Source organism: Rhagoletis zephyria, unplaced genomic scaffold (genome assembly GCF_001687245.7).
Source record: "Rhagoletis zephyria isolate East Lansing unplaced genomic scaffold, Rhagoletis_zephyria_1.1 Rzeph_scaffold_00075, whole genome shotgun sequence".
Taxonomy (NCBI): Eukaryota; Metazoa; Arthropoda; class Insecta; order Diptera; family Tephritidae; genus Rhagoletis; species Rhagoletis zephyria.
Window position 1 is genome coordinate 455,243 of NW_016157159.1, and position 22,369 is coordinate 477,611.

Here is a 22,369-nt window from a genome sequence, read left to right on the forward strand (position 1 = left end):
ATTAAAAAACTTGCTTTTCTTGGCGTTCACTCTGCTTTTCTGCTATGGATAAACTCTTACTTATGCAACAGACGTTGTGTTGTTACATTTGATGGTATTTTATCAACCCCCTCTGTTGCCATCTCTGGAGTCCCACAAGGTAGTGTCTTGAGACCACTCCTATTTGTAGTATTTATTAATGATATCACAAGCTGCTTTTCATTTGCTAAATTTTTGCTTTATGCTGATGATTTAAAGATTTTCTCAGTGATTAAGACCGCAGAAGATGCCATCAACCTTCAAACTGATATTGATAGACTTTACTTGTCCTGTCTAACCCTAACCTGTCTAAGTGCTTTCAAATGACTTACGCGAAAATATCCAACAGTATTCCTGCTACGAACAATATATCGACATGTGATCTTCAGTGTTAGTGAGATTAAGGACCTTGGCATCATTTTTGATAATAAATTCTCTTTTCACAACCACATAAATTATATCACTTCCTTCTCCATGTTGGATTTCGTAAGACGCAATGCCTCTAAATTTTTTGATCCCTATACCGTCAAGTTACTCTATGTATCGTTTGTTAGGTCACACTTAGAATATGGTGTTTTTGTTTGGAGACCAAGTAGCCAGCAAGCTTACAATAGAATATAACGTGTACACTAAATTTTTCTTAAGTTTGCACTTCGGTCTCTAAACTTTATGGATCCCATACCATCCTATTCTGCTCGTCTCATGCTTATAAGTCGCAAGTCCTTAGAAACTCGCAGGTCTATACTGTGCCTGTCCTTTACTCATTATATCATAACTGGAGTCAGTGTTGTCTTTACTTGTTGGAAAGGATTCGATTTAATGTTCCCCAGCGAACTCTTCGGAACTTCTAACCTTTTTATGTGGATAACTTTAAAACTAAGTACGCCAGTAATGCCCCCATTACTCGCGCTTTACGTGAATTGAATTTCCTGAATAGCAATTTTGATCTGGATTTTTCCCTTTCAAGTATTGCTTTTTTGAATCTTCTGAATTCTGTATTATAGTTTTATTGAAATATATATAAAATGTATATTCATAGTCTGTGCTAAGTTACATTTGTTCATAAATAGTCTGTAAGGATTGAAATTCATAGACTTAGATAAATAAATATGAGATATGCAACCCTGTGTTTGTACCAAACATATTCTAACAAAGTCACAAAACTCGGCGCAACAATAGTAAGTGATTTCTAATGCACCCGAAAATCTGCCACAAAAATAAGGGTTTAAGTGCTAAGGAAATGTACAGCAGAATTCACCAACCCATGTACAAATTAGATTTTCAGTTTCAATCCTTTTTACTCGTAATTTTTACTGCAAACTCTAAATAAGAGAGTTTAATTCAGCAGTTGTTTGGATTGAAAAGAAAACTAACGCTTACTACATATTCACGATTATACGGGGGTGGTTCCAAAAGTACCCAGAGATGGAGGTAGTTTTTTGAAAAATATCACTGTGTTAAAAAGTACACAATCTATAAAGCATATGTTTCAAGTTTGAAGACACCACGTTGTTTAGTATATGCTTGGCAGCCGTCAGCAGTGATCGTTTTGAGTGAATTTGTGAAAATGGAGAAAATTGGTCATCGATATGTGATACAATACTTTTATTTGAAAGGCCTCAGCCTATCTATATAAAAGCTGAAATAGATTCTACTTTGGGCGGGTCTGCCCCTTCGTTTACAACAGTAAAATATTGGGTAGCAGAGTTTAAACGAGGCCGTACGAGCTGCCAAGACGAGCATCGCAGTGGTCGACCAAATGAGGTGACGACACCAGAAATGGTGAAGCAAATCCACAGAGCGGTAATGGGTGATCGTCGACTGAAAGTGCGCGAGCTAGCAGATATAGTAGGCATTTCAAAAAGTACGGTACATCGCATATTATCTGAAGATTTGGAAATGAGAAAGCTGTGTCCAAGATGGGTGCCGCATTTGCTCACACTCGATCAAAAAAAGTGTCGTGAAGAGGTTTCAATTGAGTGTTTAGTGAATTAATGTTTGAGTTGCTTCCTCATGCACCCTATTCACCAGATTTAGCCCCTTCGGACTATTTTATGTTCCCCAACTTCAAAAAATGGCTCCGTGATCAAAGATTTTCTAACGATGAAGAAATGATGTCGGCAGTTAATGGCTATTTTGAGGAGCAAGACAGTTCTTATTATAAAAAGGGTATCGAATTTATTGAGCATCGCTGGGAAAAGTGTATAGAGCTGAAAGGAGATTATGTTGAAAAATAAATATATTTTTTCCCAAAATTTTTGTGTTTTCTTTGTTAGATCGGGTACTTCTGCGACAACCCCCGTAATCTCACCAGAGCTGCAGCCGTTTGGTACTGGAAGATTTCTTTATAGGATACTTACGCATGGCAAGCTACGAAAACCTAACGGCTTGCTCACGGCATTTCAACATGACAACAAGAAAGTTTTAGAGATGATTTTTTATGTAAAACACAATTTACGTACACGATATATAAAATATATGTATACATAGGTATATATACTGTATTACTATGTGTAATGTGTAAATACGAATATATATTTATTTGTACTTGCATTTATAATTATAGAATAATACTGATTTATTCTGCTGAAAAAAGGTTTCATTCGAATCGGTCGTTTGTGGAAATCATTATTTTTTCAAAGAAGGCGGCAAAAGCATGCTACTTAAATGTTAAAGCTTTAGTGATTCAGCTAAACTTCGGTGCATTGCCTAATTTGGAGGAACATATTTGCTGTCGCGAAAGGGTTAAGCAGAATATCTTATTTTGAGCTTTAAACTTCGTTTATTTTTGTGTTTTGCAAAATTCGACCGTTTAATTTTTGGGTATAAAGTTAATTATAGAGATTTCACAACAAAGCACATTCAGAACTGTTTCATATGCCAAATGACTATTTCGTCAAATATTTCGTTAAAAGATGATATTAGGGATTTAATACAACTCTATATAAAAATATGCCAAAAATCTTTAATGCCTGTAAGTGCTCTTTCTCATTCATCGATAATTGGCACACCCATTGGTTAGGATCTTTGACATGTTGTTTGGAATTGAAATTAACTTTCAAAGAGGGCAATATCATAAGAAACGCACGATACAATCACATAAAATAGTTGCGGTTTAATGTGTGGAAATGTCACTATTTGCTTAATTTTTAAATTTTTCATTGCCTTTGCTATCGGTATGGGCCCCACAAGCAGTTTTGGGAAAAACTACCCCTTAAAATATACAATGTATCCGTGTTCGTATTGCTTGCATATAGTTAGCCACAGTATATGTACTCACATGGCATTAGTAAAGTATTTAAAATCACCACTATTTAAAATCACCACTACTTATTACATTTGACTTCCTTTAAAAACTTTTGGTTGTTTTGTTCAAATTAATACTGTATTTTATTACTTCATATTAAAATTGTATGCACTAAAGTTTTTATGTAGCTCATTGCAATGTTTTCATTGATTCCAGCAGATCTTTGTTCGTACACGTAAACTAATACACTCAGATGCATGCCTTTAATGACACAACTAAACATCTTCCCATACTGTCATTTATAATTGGCCTTTCCTACATACATTTATGTCACACATGCGCAGACTACGTTCGAAAAAATTCCTTTTTCTCTTGAACAAAAATCCCTACTCAAGGGGATTTTAACCAATCGAAAGAGAAAAATAGCTTGACACTGTCAAGAAAAGCGCTGAAATGTCGAAGAAATGAGCTAAAGCAATTCAGAGATGAAAACGAGGCTTATATTGAATTGGTGTCTTAAACTTTAGATTTGTATTTACTCCTCAGGAAAACTAAGGATAATACGAATAGCAAAGACAATAAAGAAAGCTATTTTTAGAATTTGTATTTAAAAAGACATGGGAAAAGATTCACAAAATGTCGTAAGAGGCCTAATGTTTTATAGTCGTAAAATTTTTTTAATGTACCATAACTGCTAAACAGCTTTTACGGAATTTGCAACAACACTAAATTTTGTTTATCTGATAGGGATTCGAACACCGCATTTGAGTCTTTCGGGCATACTGTAGAGAACCTTAAGTGATACTTTATAGAAGACACGAACACCTTTTCTCTTTACAGGTCGATATAATATTTTTACGACGAAAGAAACAAGTGAATATCAGAAACGAGCGTTTTAGATCCTGAAGTGAGAGAATATGTATTATCACCAGGGGCTTGAAAATTCGTAAAACGCAGCGAATTTACAAAAAACAACGCAGTAAAACGAATATTTTCGCAGTAGATTTTGGGTGTAATTCTTCTTTTTTTTATTTACAAGCATGCAAATATGTATCGTTACCTTAATATAGAAAGGCCCTAACTCATTTTCTTTCGAAATTCAGTAAAAAAAACGATAGAAATATCTTACTAAAGGCCTAATAGAATTTAATAACATCTTCTTCTTCTCCTTCTTCTTCTTTTTTGGCGCTGTAACCGCCTAAGCCATTTTGGCCGAGTTCAGCAAAGCACGCCAGTCGTTTCTCCTCTGTGCCAACTGACGCCAATTGGAAACGCTAAGGGAAGCCAAGTCCTTCTCCACCTGATCTTTCGATCGCAGTGGGGGCCTCCCACTTCCTCTGCTATCACCAGCGGGTTCCGAGTTGAATACTTTCAGAGCTGGAGCGTCGGTGTCCATTCGAACGACATGGCCAAGCCAGGGGAGCCGCTGTATTTTAATTCGCTGCACTATGTCCATGTCGTTGTAAAGCTCATACAGCTCATCGTTCCATCGTCTGCGGAACTCGTCGTCGCCAACGCGTAAAGGCCCGTAAATCTTCCGCAAAATCTTTCTCTCAAACACCCCAAGAGCCGCCTCATCGGATGTTGTCATTGTCCATGCTTCTGCGCCATATACCAGCACGGGCATGATGAGTGACTTATAGAGCGTGGTTTTCGTACGTCGAGAGAGGACTTTACTCCTGAATTGCCTACTCAGTCCAAAGTAGCACTTGTTGGCAAGAGTGATTCTGCGTTGGATTTCAATGCTGACATTATTATCGGTGTTAATGCTGGTTCCCAAGTAAACGAAATTCTCTACTTTCAGTGACGTGGGTGCCAAGGCGCGAATGTGCTGACTGTTTGTTTGATGACAGGAGATACTTCGTCTTGTCCTCGTTTACCACTAGACCCATTCGTTTCGTTTAATAGCATCTACTACATCAATAAATTAGTTTCAGTGCTTATTAAAACCTAACTCAAGAATTTTAGTTTTATAAAGTTTTTAAACTAAATACTCTGTAAAGACACTAATTATAGATGGGGCCTTTCTATATTAAGGCAACGAAATGTACATTTTATACTAATAAAAAAATATATTTTACATACAAACACATACATATATATGTAACTATTTGTCATGTGACAGCAACACGATTTAGTGATTCAAAATATATTTTCCGAATTTGTACTTTACAAAATTTTTAATAGTTCAAGTGGCGGTACGAAATGCTTTTTTTGTCTTGAATTAAACGGGGAAATACAAAAATAACCCTTTCAATAAGTCGCGGTAGAATTTAAAAAGTAAAGCCCAAAATACAATAACGCAGTGGCAGTGGCAGCGGCAGTTTTTCGAAATCAGCTGTTTTTTAGAAAGTGTGGTGTCCAATGAAGCGACTCACAATACAGCAGTGGCAGCTAGCAGTACTGCTCAGTTTAGCCCAAATTCTAAATTCACTGCCACTGCCTTCATCGCAGCAAACTTCGCATGCTGAATTTGACATAAATGAAACGCAGCCAACATCTGTTGATGTCACTGAAGCCTAAAAGGCAACAACAAAAATGTAAACAAACAAAAGGGAATGTCAAAAAAAGCAGTCACTGACAACGCCGTATTGTGTTTGCTGCGGCATTGACTGCCAATATTAGCAGTAACAGCTGATTTTAAAAACTGTCACTGCCACTGCCACTGCGCTATTGTGTTTTGGCCTTAAGTGCGCCGGGGCCACCTACATACATACATACATATGTACATATATACATACATCTGCTCTTGCTTTAGGTTATATTTTTTGTCTTTTTAACCGACTTCCAAAAAAGGAGGAGGTTATCAGTTCGTCGGAATCTTTTTTTTTTGTTTTTTTTTGTATGTATGTTACCGCATAACTTTGGACCACGTCAACCGATTTCGATAATTTTGCATCGGAAAGGTAGTGTCTCAGAGGTGGTCCCATACTAATCTGGTTAAGATCCGATCAGTGGATCATGAGAGATATATATATATATATTTTTTTTTATATGAGAGTTGAAGTCGGTTTTTTTTTGCTAAAAATTACTTGTTTCTATCTAAATCCCTAACTCTACCCCTGTTCTTTCTAATTACATATATAGTTATTCTGTTTTCCTTTATCTTAATTTTTATCTTTATACTATATCGATAGTAACATCCAATAAAATATCGATAACAAAACCGATACAAATACCGATAACAAGATCGATGAAGAATTTCGATAGCAAAGTCGATAATAATATTGGTAGAAAAATCTATTAGAAAATCGATAAATATCGATAACAGAATCGATAAATATATCGACAACAAAATCGATGAAAATATCCATGACAAAATCGATAAAAATATCGGTAACAAAATCGATAGAAAAATCCATAACAAAATCGATAAATATCGATAGAAAGATAAAATTGTTAAATATCGATAACAAAATCGATAAATATCGATAATAAACTCGATAACAACATGGAAAAATAGCGACAACAAAATCGATAAATATCGATAACAAAATTGATAAATATCGATAAAAATATCGATGACAAAATCGATAAAAAATATCGCCAACAAAATAACAAAACAACAAAATTATCGCTAACATACATATTTCGATAAAAAAAGTCTATAAAACAACCGATAAAAATATCGATTATCCCGAATCCCGAAAATCTCTAAAATCCCAAAATAGTTCCCAGATTGAGTCTGTATCTCTCTATATCCTTTCCTCTTTAACTACCTTTATTTTAACCTTTCTTCCCCTATCTTCATCTTTATTTTTATCGGTATCCTCATCGTCCTGTTTGTCTTTAATTTTATGTTTATCATTTTCTTCATCTACATATTCCCCTTCACCTTTGCCCTTATATAAATAAGTAAAGTGTTTAAATTTACCTTGGTCTTAATTTTTACCTTTATCTTTACGAATCTTTGTTTTTGTTTTTATTTTTACCTTTGCCTTTATCCTTTTCTTTATCTATGTACGTAGTGTATTGGTCTTTTTCTAAGTGTTATTCTTTAATCTTTTATTAGCAAATTTTTGTTAAATTAATACCATAAGCATACACACAAGGAGCACTTGTTTCAGCCCCAACCATTTCCGTTGCACCATTTCCGTTGCATCATTTCCGTTGCACCATTTCCGTGTGCAAATTCCAACCAACCAACCGCCGCTAAAGAAGTTTCACTTCAAAAAACCGCAGCGCTTCAGTAGAACATTTAATTTTTCTAAAAAGTGCATTAGATCTACTGCAATTGCCGTAAAGTCCGAACGCTGATTATCACTTTTACCAGATAATATTTATCTAACCCGACGTACTTCGCTACACCCTGTAAATTCCAAGATAACAGTTCTAATTAAACATATAAAAAATAGATGTATCTGAATTTATTTACAAAAATCTAAGGTCGGTGTTATGCAGACAAACTTTTGTTAGGCAAATTAAATGGCGGCTGCTTAGTTTGCTCTGAGGTGGTTACATCGAGTTTGGCACAAGGTTACACATTGGTTGTGGTTTTTACGCTTTATTGCTAACACGAAATGAAAATTGCATATGTACATATCGTGCAAAAATTATTATTTTTTATACTATTGTATAGGCAATTAACTGTGCCCTAAACTTTGAAGCTGCTACAGCGCAAATTCAGTTCTCTGTCTTTTAGTATCACTGCAATTTCTGTGTATAACAACAATGACCCAAAATGTTGTATATGCCAACATTAATTTTACAACAGTTTGGCCCAACAAAATTAGTTTGCTGTGAGAGTCGCCAAACTCGATCTCTCCGAGTTTGCTGCAACAACAATTGCACGCAGTTTACCAAACAAAATTTCTGCATAACACCGACCTAAGGCTTATTGCGATGATCGTGAATAAGCGACATATTAATTATTTAGCATTTTAGTCTGAAAACTTGAAGGGAAATTTAGCATATTTATTCGTAATTTTAAAACATTGAATTATTTCGTCCAACGTTGGTGCTGCTCGTGTCAAATATCCTCGAAAAAACCTATGCCTTTCAAACAATTGGTAAGTGTCTTTCTATTGTTATCTGTTTTTTTTTTTTTTTAAAGATGGAGTTTTAAAAGATGGAGTTGGGCATATTTTCGCTTCGCGCTGCATGCTTTGTGCATTTTCATACAATTCATCTTATCTGTCAAAGCGAAACTGTCCCGCAAAGCGAAGCAAAAGTATTTTGTGGCATCAGCTTAATAGGACCTAAACTCGGATGTTAGAGATGTCTCGACTCCAGGTATGCTAGAGCTGGAAAACTATCGACAGCACTGTCGATAGTATCGATGGTTTTTGACTATCGAAAACATCGATGGTTTTGTAATCACTATCGATAGTTTTCACTCATACATATATTATTCAGTAACATACATATTTCAGAGTGCAGATGCTGCTAGAAGCCAAAAATAGTTGATAAAATGTGTTCCATAACAAATATATTGACATATTTTAGCAATTCTGATCAATTTTCAATAAAAGTTGTTACGTTTAATTTTTGGGCGTTTTTAATCAAAACTATCGATAGTACTATCGATAGTGTCGACATTTTCGATAGTATCGATACTATCGATGGTTGTGACCATTAACATTTTTTCTTTGTGAATGTATAGCTCATTATACGTGCGATAGCAAGTTTTGCACACAAAAACCAATATATTCGCGAAACCATGGGCCTAATATAAAAAAATGCGTTTTTAGTTTTTAACTCTGGCGTCAGAGAAGTATGAGTTTCAAATTAAAGAACAAATTCTGTAGAATTTAAGCGGATTAAATTTTTTGGTGCATGAGGACTTTTAAGTATTGAAAATGTTCTTTTAAAATTGTACCCTGAAATTTCGCAATATTTGGTTTTGAAAAAATTATATGTTAAGGACTTATATAAACTCGATAACATCCTCGAATTTCGCCCTTCTAACTTTATAAGCTTAAAAAATTACCTATTCGTCCTTGTGAATATACAAAATTTTTATTTTTTTCCTCTTTCATTTCTCATGTTTGAAATTACAAAGTCCTTTAAAATAAATCCTGACATCAGAGAGAAAAAATAAAAATGCCACTTTAAATAATAAAGTAGGTTTCAACCCCATTTATTTATTATTTATTTTATGGTGGGAGAGCTTCTCAAACAATATAGAAGCAATTTTCCCGATTTGAGTTGTTGAAAAGTAATGACCATATAAATCCCGGGACCAATCCCGGGATTGTGAGAACGACATCCCAAAAATCTCGGGATCGTAAAAAACTAAAAATTAACATGCCTATTACATACCGTTACGTATAATGTGCATGCCCAATGAAATATATAAAAAAATACATAAAGTGGCCAAAAATGATAGCCGAACCACTTTTTGGCAAGTTTTAACGTTATTATTTGTTTTTATTCAATTCAATGGGCTACAAAACATAATCTAATTGAAAACTCGAAATTTTTACGCAGATTTGTAGATTTTTTTTTTTTAAATTGCATAAATTTTTAAGGCAGTGTTACACGATTAGAACATTTGTACAGATTTGTGCATTTTTATATTAGACTATTGGGACAAAATAAAAAAATTGGGACAGTTTTTTTTGTAGTCAAAAGATTGGTACAATACAGCAATTTTCTATTGAAAAATTTCAACAAATTATTTTTCGTGATTGGGATGAAGAATCGTGTGACATTGCCTTTAAACTTGTATATATACGGATGTTGTTAAAGAATGAACTATAAAAAATTAACAAAATTAAATAACAACAAAAATATATTTTAAAACTTGCCAAAATTTGGTGCGGCTATAATTTTTTCGACTACTGTACATAAGTTGACTATTACTACGTTTATGCTTAGGCAAATTCATGAAATCATTTCATGAATTTGGATTATAATTGGCTGCATAAACAAAATTTCATCAATTCAATTATACATGAAAATTAACCATGAATTTCGGCACCATTTCATGAAATCGTGAAGTGCAAGTCCGGCAATGCCACGTTTCAGAAACCGCTGTTTACTGTGAAGTTTTGAGATTCAAAACCATGTAGTGGCATATTCATGATTTAAACACTAGAAAAGTTACGTGGATTTGTTCAAATATGAATAAATTCAAACCCAATTTCAATATAACAAGGACCATTTCCTGGTGCTAACGGCTTATGCAAATTTAGAAAAAGGCCAAAAAAACACTTCCCTACTGTTTAGTTTCTCGCTAGTGAGCTGCCACTTCTTCAAAACACTTCATTTCATGAATTCGCGAGTTATGCATAAACGGAACAATTCATGAATTCTGTCGCATAAACGTAGTATATGATTACTCGTCCGTGCAATCAAAGTAGCACAATGCCACTAATATTTGACTTATAAACAAAATACGGGCAGGAATTTCTAAATTTCAACCCCGTTTGTGTGAAATATTTTGTTTTTTTGTCAGTATTTTTCTTTTAATCAATCTATGTTGAAATCAAAGTTAAAATAAAAAATATTTTGTCAGAAGCAGAAAATATGAGGCAACCCTGAAAAATCACCATCTCTATCGAAAATCAGAAACCAGAAATCGAGGAAAATGAACATAAAAGTGTAAAAATTTCATGGAATTAATTAATTTGTTTTTATTAATATTCTTTTTTAAATTTTTTTATTACGTTTGAAAGTTGATGGCATCTTGTGTTTGAAGAACTTTTTATTAAACAAGTAATTTTTAAGCAAAAACTCAACCGGCTTCAATTCTCTTGTACAAATTTAGGAGTGCGTTATTGTTTTACAAGCTTTTATTTAACTTGCTCTGTTTGTATGGTTGTTAGGGGCAAATCTTGCAATAAATTTTTGACGAACTTCGCGATGACCTAGAGACTTGACACTTCACAGCTGACTCAGAAACCGATGACAATGCAATACGAAAGATGAGTTTATCCGATAGGTGGCGCAGGAGTCGAGATATTTGAAGAACCCGTATTTATAGTCCGATTTGGTTCATATTTAGAACTTATTAACTATATGAAGAGGAATAACTCCACTTAAAATTTTGCCGATAGATGGCGCACGAGTTGCTGTATTTGGTAAACCAGTATTTATGGCCCGATTTCGTTCATATTTAAAAAGCTTGCTTTAAAAATATTTGTTTTTACAATTAACTTATTTCATGATACAATGATCGGATCTAAACCAAATTTCCGGACGACCCTTGAGGTACCATCTTTCCGATAAAAAAAGAATTATTGAAACCGGTTCACGTGGTCCAAAGTTATGCGGTAGCATACATAAACGAAGAAAAAATATTCCCCTTTTTTTGAAGTCGGTAAACATTTTTTTTTTGTTCTTTGTTAATCTATACATATAATAAAATTGTCTGTACATAACAGATATTAAATAAAAATTAATGTGGGGGGTCTTCATTAGAGCACCAGAAGCCAAATCAACCATTTTTAGAATAATTGCCCGTCTGTCTCTGTATGTGTTAAATCAATACACGGCCGAGTTCAATTAAGCAAGTATATGTAAAAGTTTTATTTGCAATATTAAGCGGACGAAGAAGTAGTAAAAAAATATTCTATGTACTGGTTTATATATATAAAAAAATGACAGTTAGGAATGTCAAACAACAAAGTTAAATAGCTGAATACAATAGCCAATTAAAATATGCCAGGTATTAATGGACTTAACCAAAGTTGATTTTGCAAGGTAGTGTTGCCATTAAACAATGTTTAAATTATTCTTAAAACGTTGATTTGTTAAGCGCTTCGTAAGTATATCAGCACGTTGCAGCTTAGTGTTGACATATTTGAATTCAACAGCTTTATTCTTTTGTAGCTCCCTGATGAAATGCAGCCTTATATCAATATACTTCGTACTGTGATGCAAACCCGGATTTCCTGTGAGTCGAATTGCACCCTGATTATCGACGTTAAGAGTCGTAGGTGAATCTTGAATGTAACCAATATCAGATAGAAGTTGTTGAAGCCAATTTAACTCCTTGGCCCTTCGCACGCGGCCATACACTCGGCTTCCGTTGTGGACAAAGCAACCGTTTTTGACGATGGCTCCTCCAGGTTACGACACTGTCGTTTATGAGAAACGCATAGCCTGCTGGACATCGCCTGGTATCGATGTCACGAGCGAAATCTGCATCAGAATAGCCTTCAAATTTAAGAGCATTACATGACAGTTTTTAGGACTTTCGGTGAATTTGCTAACTTCGTCAACTGCATACGAAATATCAGGTCTGGAAACAGTAGCTGCAAGCATCAAACAGTCCACAGCTTCTCTGAATGGATATTTTACATTATCTTCCTCGCTAGATTTCGAAAAATACACATTACTGTCACTTGGTGTTGAAATATCTTTTGCATTATCCATCTTAAATCGTTTAAGTATTTTTAATATATAGGAACGCTGCCAGATTTTAATAGTTTTATTTAATCTGTCTCTGTGAATTTCAAGTCCAACATAGTAATTGTTTTCACCATATGTGATACGAAAATTGTTTGATAATTTTTCAATAAATAATTTTAAAGCAGTTTTGCTAGGAGATATTATCAACCCATCATCAACATACAGAAGCAAAATAATCTTACGATTTTGAATACTCCCATAAAAAACACAATGGCCTGATCTGGATTGCTTTATTTTATATGTTTGTAAAAAATCAGAAAATTTTAAGTTCCAATTACGAGAAGCTTGCTTAAGGCCGTAAAGACCCTTTTTGAGACGAAAAACTAAATTATTACAGGAAGTAACATTGATGCCTTTTGGAATACTCATATAAATTTTCTCACTGAGATCGGCATATAAAAACGCAGTTTTTACATCAACTAATATATCTCCTTATAGTCCATACCAGGTTCTTGCGAATAGCCTTTGGCCACTAATCGTGCTTTAAATACTGGTTTTTGATTTGGTATTGATTTAATTTTAAACACCCATTCACAGCCTGCAATATTTTTATCACAGGGTTTTTCGACCAAATCCCATGTATGATTAAGCTCAAAGAAGCTTATTTCCTCGTTTATAGCCAATTTCCAGTTTTCAGCATGTTCCGAATTCACCGCGTCATCATATGGATCCGGTTCTGGGATAGCTGCAAAACAGCCCATGTAATCGTAACCAAAACGTTGAGGGGGCACAACTTCTTTCCGTAGGCCATACCGCTTGTGCTCTCTTGCGTCACTACTTGAATCAGTAGATGCAGAATTGGTAGGTGTGGTCGACACGTCGGTTGTTGATGCTTCCGTTTTCATCGAAGCCTTTGGTGTGCTAGATATATGCTGTCGAAAAGGTGAAAAAACGTTTTCATCTTGTTGTTGTTCATGGCTAAGATTGTTTGTTTCTTCTTCGTCCTCATCGTGAAAAGGTCCAACTTTTATTGGCTTTTCATTGTAAACGACATCGCAGCTAATAACTACCTTAGCTGTCTCTTGATCGTACAGACGAAAATTTTTTGACGAAGGTTCATAACCAACTAAGAACATCTTCTTTGCTTTGGTGCCCCACTTTTTTCTTCCGAGCTCTTTGGGAAGGTGCATGGTCTACCTTCCCAAAGAGCTCGGAAGAAAAAAGTGGGACACTAAAGCAAAGAAGATGTTCTTAGTTGGTTATGAACCTTCGTCAAAAAATTTTCAAGTGACTCAAATCTGGCTTTCTACCAAACCAGCGTTCGAATGGCGTTTTTAACCGATTTGCCAATGCGGATCGATTAAGAATATATACTGCCGTTCTTACGGCTTCAGGCCACAAAGCTTTGTTTAGACCGCTTGCCAGCAACATGGTACGAGCTGATTCTTGAATGGTCCTATTTTCCCTTTCGATGAAACCGTTTTGCTCTGGGGTGTACGGCGAGATCAGGCATGGGCAGAGAACGAGCACACGCTCAAAGAGCATAACCATCGCGTGTACGTATACAAGCAAGAGCGTAACGATGAGAACGCGACAGCATGCAAAATTACCCAGTAGAGATTTTATGCATACGACATTGTTGTTGGTGGCATGAGCTTGCTGCTGTTTATACATGCCAGTATAAATGAACCTTCATTTCCATTTAACACGCGTGGTTTCTCAGAGCGTATGCGTACTCCAACCTGCTGTATGCATATGGCTGTATTAATGTTTCAAACATACAAAAATGCATTAATGGAACAGTATTAAAACATTCTTACAAGATATGTGTCCCCATATGTAATTGCTACTTCTCTGATACATTTTAATATACGGGGACATACAAAAAAGTAGCACTAACATATACAAATGCATATCTTGTAAAAGCCCGTTTGTGCTGAAAATAGTATCGCACAACACGTCCGTTCACTCAAATTTTTGTACAAGACTAAAAATATTACAAAAATTCCACTTCAAATTTATCAAGAAATGTACTCCAAACAACGAAAAGTACATTCGCTTGCAATTCGTTACAATTTGAATTAATCGTGAAAATTCATGACTACGCATGAATTGTTCACACTAATTCACTTATATTGCAAGCATTCTTCATGAATGCATACAACCGATTTCTACTGGGTTCCGTGCCGTTGTCACACCGAATATATTTCAGTTTCGCCAGTCATGTTGCGTACCAAAGAAATGAAACATTTCAGTTTTTGGAGCACTTCAGATAAAAAATAAACATACCTGAAACATGTGCTTTCGTCCTTGAGCAACATAAAATAGCGAACTCCACCAATACCAGGCTCAGGCATAGGGCCGCATAAATTTATGTGAAAGTACTCGCATTTGTTTGCTTCCCGCTTTGATGACCGATGCATGTTTCCTCGCATGCAATCTTCACAAAAGAAATCCTTTTTGTCCGTCACATTAATACCATGAGCTAAATGTTTATCACACATGGTTTTTATTGTTGCTGTATTTATGTGTCCAAGTCTGCGATGCCATTGTTGCAGTGTATCAAGTTGTGCTGAGTTTTCTGCATAATCATTTCGCTGTGTGAACATCATTCTAAATTGATTTTTAGAGTCACGAGGGCCCGATGTCAACATATTTTTGTTTTTATCTATCAACACACAAGATTTGGATTCTATTAACATCGAGAAGCCTTTTGTTGTTGCTGACCCAGTAGAAAACAGGTTTTGCCGTAGTTGTCTGAATTTGACATCTGTAAATCTGCGAACCACTCTTGGCGTGAAGTCAGGTGCTTTGTAGCACCAGAGTCAGCAATCCACACGTCACTATATGGAGCTGACATAACATCTGACGTTGACGCATTAAATGATACCTCATCACTGTTTTTGTCTTTCTGCTTGTTGCCTTCGTCGTTTTGTTTGATTTGTCTTTTCTTTGCATTCTATCTTCCAGTGTCCAATTTTATTACAAAAATTGCATTTTGATGTGCGCTTTCGTTCGTCGATTGAGTTCTTGAATTTTCCCGACTTGCATTAAACGCAGCTTCAGTTACTTCTGCATTGTTATTCTTCTTGAATAGATCTTCTTCTAATTGTAGCTTTGTCATCAAATTTTCTATAGTTCTGTCTTCCTTTATGTTGTACCACACGGTTTTGAAGTTTTGGTACCTTGATGGCAAACTTCTTATGATTCGTACCATCATACCGTGGAAACACAATGCCGGCGAACGGCGAACTCACCACAGCGAAATTACCGCTGTCAAAATTAGAACACCCGCCGGCATATGAAATTGAACACAGCCAAAGCGAAATGCGAAGTTCGCTCGGGGGCGTTTCGTTGCGATAGATTTATTTCTATCGCTCTGCTGGGCGATGGCGGCAGTACATACCAAAGGTGGCCGTATGTTTTTTTACTTTCAAAGATTTAGAAGAAAACAGCATGTAACACGAATTATTTTTGATGGTTGAAAAATACAGTGATCGATTCGTTAAATCTGGCTTAAAATAAAATAATTTATAATAATTCCCTTATATTTATATTTGTTCTCATTTCATCATATCTAAATATGGTTTCGTTTTTCAAAATATGGTCACCTAACTTATAAGTGCGACGAAATGGTGTCAGCCAGTGTTGCCAGAACTTTTTGGACGAACCGGCTAAATTGGCAAATAAAACCGGCTAAAAACGGCTAAAATGTTTCAACTAAATTTCACATGTTTTATTTAAATAAATCACGAGTAAAAACACTATTTCTTGGAGAGAAGTTACAAATTCGAGCCGGAAAAAATTTTGCCAACAAGAATTTGCAATTAGGAAAAACATACGATTGTGGCACATGGTTCGATTTTTTGTCGGCGATAATTTGAATAAACAAGTTCGTTAAATTTCTTTTGTTTGAAATGCAACCGTGGACACTAACTGGCAGAAAAACTTGCAAATTTACGTTCGTACAGAAATTTGCAAGTTTCTCTACATGAGAGAGAATTTGGGAGCATTTTTTCTTACTATCTGATATCTCGAGTGATAATTCTCGCTAGATTTTCGACGAACAAAGCTATTGTCTTCCCTAGAAGGCCTTCTCAGACTGACCGATTCTGAATACACTCAAATAGAAACCAGTACACATAAAATACGCTGTAAAAATTTTCCTTCAATTTTAAGGCAGTAAAACAACGACCTTAAGTTAACATCAATCGAGGCCATATGTTGACAAGGGATGCAAAATCACAGTTACACAAAAGAGTTGGTCAGATTTTTCAGAAATCCCTTCAATTATGATGTAAAATATGATGCCAAAAGACTGCAGATCACCCATTTAGATGACCGGTCATATGACCGGCAGATATCTCGTAGGATTCCCAGAGAGTTTTGCTTTACAGAGAAATTTGTGCTCTTTTATTTTCACTTTGATTCACTTCAGTGTTGGTTCCTTTAATTCAAGTTGGCATTCAGTTTTTGGAATTTAAATAAGTCCCCAGCAAAAAAGTTTGTTTAAAAAAATACATATGTGTACATAGTGCTTGAAAATATCAATTTTTCCCTTACCTTAAACCTTTGGGAGTGGGCAAAAATGATGTTTTGTAATTAAAGCAGATTTGAATATGCGCTATTTGGGAAAACAATATCTACCTGTAATATTTATTCTGTTTGTTGGCACTATATCCAAACACAAACGCATCTTAAGTGTCTTAACAGTGAAACAATTTCTTATTTTCTAAGTTTGCGAATGAAACTTCACACTTAAAATTAAGGCATTTATAACAAACATTTTATGAAGAAAATCCCTTATTCGTTTATAATAAAAATAAGCGAAATCGGCTCAATTTCATACAACCCTGCCTGACATGAAAATTTTCTCCACGATAAGGCTAGTAGCCATTTCTAAAAGATTTTGGGTCGCTTAGTCAAAAATGGAAACATATATACATATTTGAAATTTAAGAAAACAAGGCAAATAGCAAAAATAGGCTAATTTTTTTCTTCAAAACGGCTAACAAATCGGCTGCCGGCTAAATCGAAATTTCTCCGGCTGTTTGCTATCGCACCCGGCTAAATCTAGCCGGAAAACGGCTAAAGTGGTAACAATGGTGTCAGCTGTTTTCGCTACCGCTCTAATTCTGTTAAAGCAGGCGAAATAGCAGGGCGAACGGTGAACCCAATTCGCCTTGCCCAATTCGGCGGACTTCGCCGTTCGCAGGGTATTGTGTTTCAAGCATTAATATTGGCTGCATTTCTTTATTCATTCTGAACGTTTGGAATAAAATTTTTTGTTTACTTATTCTTTAGAACGTTCCTGATGATATGTTAACGTATATTCCAAACGCATTCTGTTTATTCCGGCTGTGAAATGGGATTATCCGGAATGTATAAAGAAATGCAGCCATTTTCGGATAGCTTTTCTCCGTGTGCCTCTATTTCTGCCGCCAAGAATGATACCTTCGACACATATGCTGCAACTGGCTCGTCATCCTGCATTCGTAGCGAGAAATGTTCTTCATAAAGGCGCATAACCTTGACTTCACTTTGTTTGTCGTGGATATTTCTCAACTTATCGTAGACTTCGTTCGAACTGGTACATGACAGCACTTGGTTTGCTTGATCTTTTTGAATAGAAGTAATAAGGATTCCCATGGCCTTACCGTCACGCTTCATCCATAAATCCTTTTGATCTTGGGAGACCGAATCATTGAATTTCGATGTCCCTTGTACTATTCCTAGTAGTCCATGGCCTTTTAACACCGCATCGACATTGAACTTCCACAATCTGTAGTTGCTGTTGTTTAGTCGGTGGATGGATTCTTCAGTCATTTTATTTAATTAATTACGATTAACTTTTCTAATTGGAACCTTGTATTTACTTTAACTTTTAATTTAATTGAACCACGCTGGGCCCATAACCTGTTAAATCAATACACGGGCGAGTTCAATTAAGCAAGTATATGTAAATGTTTTATTTGCAATATTAAGCGAACGAAGAAGTAGTCAAAAAATATTCTATGTACGGGTCTTTATATATGAACAAAAAATGACAGTTAGGAATGTCAAACAACAAAGTTAAATAGCTGAATACAATAGCCAATTAAAATATGCCACGTATTAATGGACTTAACGAAAGTTGATTTTGCAAAGTAGTGTTGCCATTAAACAATGTTGCTTGCAACAGTATGTTTGCACGCGCATCACTCGAAAACAAATGCATGTAATTGAATGCAGTTTCCACCGATGTATTGCTAGAAGTCCAACTTAAAATATAGAAAGAAAAAAATTAGAGAGTTACCACCTGTTCGAAAATTGCAATTTAAGTAAGTTGATAAGAAAAAGTGAGTATTGCAATATGGGCGTGAAAAGAAAGAGGCTTAGGAAGGCTTACAACCAAAAATATTTGTTTAGAGTTGCCACCTGTTTTAAATTTCAATTTAATTTAATTTATAAGATACATTGAATATTGCAATATGAGTATCAAACTGAAAATATTTAAGAAATTTTACTGCCAAAAATATTTTTAGGGAGGGTTGCCACCTGTTTGAAAAATTGTATTGTATTAAATTGATAAAACAAATGAAATCTATATCTACACTTATAATAAAATTATAACAGACCGATGTCTGTACCTTATAGATTGTAAAGAAAAATTAATATGGTGGATTTTTATTAGAGCTACAGAAGCCAAATAAACAATTTTAGAATGCGCGCATCACTCGAAAACTAGTGGTAAAGATCTAGCATACAATATAGAAGAAAAAAAATTATAGAGTTGCCACCTATATTTAAAATTTCAGTTTAGGTCAATTGATACGGTAAAGTAAATATTGCAATATGGCTGTCAAAAGGAAGAGGTTTACAAAGCTGGAAATATTTTTGTGGAAGATTGCCACCTATTTGAAAACTTTAATTTAATTTGATAGCATAAATTAAATATTGCAATATTGGCATCAAACTGAAGAGGCTAGGAAAATTTAATGCCGAAAATATTTTTAGGGGATTTGCCAACTGCTTAAAAAATTGAATTCACTTAAATTTGTAAAATAAATGAAATATTACAATACGAACATAAACTAAAGAGGATTAGGAAGCTTACTTTTGAAAATATTTTTGAAGCGGGTTGCCACTTGTTTGAAAACTTTAATTCAGTTAAATTTATAAGATAAGATGAATGTTGCCATGTGGGTATCAAACGAAAGTATTTGAGAATAATAAAATTGCAACGGACCGATATCTGTACATAATAGATGTTAAAGAAAACTTAATAGGGGGTTTATTAGATCAACAGAAGCCAAATCTAAAATTTTTATAATTTTGGTCTGTCTGTCTGTATGTTTGTAAGCGCATCACGCCAAAATTAATGTATGGAATTAAATGCAGTTTTCACCAATGTACATATTGCTAGAGCTCTAATTGAAAACATAGAATCCACCCTCTTTTTTTGTTTTAGTTTATGGCCGATCATTATTCCTAGGTATTTGAATGTATAAACTTTTTCCAGTGCTTCGTTGTTTATATTTAGAGTTAGCAACGGACTGTTCTCAAAATTTCTCCTCGATATAACCTCAAACTTATTTTTATTCACATTCAATTAAGTGTGTTCAAGCATAACCAATCGCACTTTTTTGGAACTTCTGTGGTGTTTTTTGCTAAAAAAATCAAAAATTTTTGTTGTTGCTGCCAAAAAATTAAGAAACCTTAGACGTTACGCTTTACAATTTCATACAGTTCTCTGTACAATATATTTCACTAAACTTCACGATTTGGTTCATATTTGGAACATATGCCAGCACCTGGAAAATAAATATTCCGACCAAAAATTTACTCGGTATGTAGCTCGGGATATTCCTAAAATTCTTATATAGACTAAAACGAAAAAAAAACAATATATCTCTAAAACCAATTACGCTTGGGAACTGAAACTTAGCACTGATGCATAAATTGCAAATGCATTGGAAAAGGGAGCGTGGCATCTTCCATACAAACTGAACTTCTCATATAGCTTATCTCTGGAACCGCTTACGCTAACGTCCTGAAATTCGACACACCTACATATCGTCGTTTAAAGTACAAAACCGCTTATCAACAAAATGCAAAACCGCGTATCAAGGTAAAGCAAAACCGCGTATGTGAGGTTGCATAAATTATTTTCTAGAGAGTAAAAACACTCATATTTCAAAATCGTTCTCTTTTTTATAAAGCATGGATTTGCTCACACAAGCTCTTGGCTCAATCCTTATCCATTCGTCCTGAAATATACTAGCCAGAAATGCGATTGCTTTATAAAAAAGATAACCATTTTGAAATATGAGTGTTTTTACGCTCTAGAAAATAATTTCTACAACTTCACATACGCGGTATTGCATTTTGTTGATACGCGGTTTTGCACTTTAAACGACGATATATATGTTATCAATACCGAACTTATGTCGAAAAGTGGTAATTATTGGAAAGGCTGCGATATACATTTACGTAAACGCGCAAGTATCATTCGATTGGGAACCATTTCTTCTAAATCCCATTGAACTGTTGTATCTTTGTCTTTAATTTTTAGTAAAAGGTTTTTTTAATTTTTCACAAAGAATGGAGCTTTGATTTTTCGAGTTTCGCTATAGACTGTCCTATCTACATACCTATTTGCGTAAAATGGTTGCCGTTTTCGTTGTTCGGACTAAACTCAAAAACCACTGAATAGACTTCCGTCAGATTGTCGGAGGTTATCTTACATACATATATGGTCCTATTATATGCTACTAGAAAACTCGCTAGGTGGTGCTGGAGTAGAGTTATTTATAAAAATCGTATTTATTAACCGATATCGTTCAAATTTTAAATATAAGCCTGTATGATGGAAAATTCCTTTGACAAAAATTGACCCGATGAGTGTCGTTGGAGTCGAGGTTGAAATTCAAAACGCGTATTCATTTTATGGTAAGCAATGGTTTTGCAGAACATGGACCCAATGGATGCCGCTGCAGCCGAAATGTATAAAAACCCCGTGTGGTTGGTCTGCTTTGGCCTTATGTTTAAGTTATACGAATTTAGTTTTCAGATGTCTTAATGAAGGATGGGGCTAAATTTGTCTGACGCCCTCATGCACGATCATGCGATCTTGCATCTAAGTACCTAGAAATCAGTTCATAAATATTACCACGAATTGTAAAAGTGGCGAATTAACAAAGAAAGATCCCCGTAGGTATATCAATTGCTTCATTCATTAGAAAGATATTCAAGAAATCACGCAACTCATTTAGCTAATGTACCGGAAAACTTTTCATCCTGTGTGACAGCGAGGGTTCTTGGCCCTCCTATAACAGTTTCAATAATGTATTTAAGTGAGCAAAAAGTCGTTGTTAAACAGCGAACTTGGCCAGCGAAAGCTTTCATTTGTAGTAAGAGCTTTTGAAAGCTTTGGCACGTCGTGTTGTAATAGCAGGGCTGGTATACAAACAAGCAGCAGATACACAAAATTGTGGTGTGTGTATATTAATCAGCTCTTTAAACGTGTAACATCTCTGAGTGTGGTTATTCTGATTTAGTTTTTATTTAAGTGAAGAGTATAGGTCACTTAAATCAAAATTAAAAACAAATTAAAATTGATTGGTGAAACCAAAAACTTGAAAATTAAAGTAACTTTCACTTTAATGAATCTGGTGAAACGCAGCCTTAGTGGTTTCAACTTAAACCGAAAATTTTGGCTTTACAGACTATTTTTGCTTTTAAACGCTCTTTTGCATTGACCAACGCAAAAGTTCTTATTACGAGCCGCGAAGTTAGCGGGCAGTTAAGGCCGGTCCACATAGAACA

The 22,369-nt window shown here is 35.0% G+C and overlaps 1 protein-coding gene across 1 annotated transcript in view; it reads right to left on the bottom strand.

Moving 5' to 3' along the window:
- LOC108372723 (probable serine/threonine-protein kinase fnkE) overlaps positions 1–22,369 on the bottom strand; it is a 151,788-nt gene that overhangs the window by 100,869 nt on the left and 28,550 nt on the right. The window lies entirely within an intron of this gene.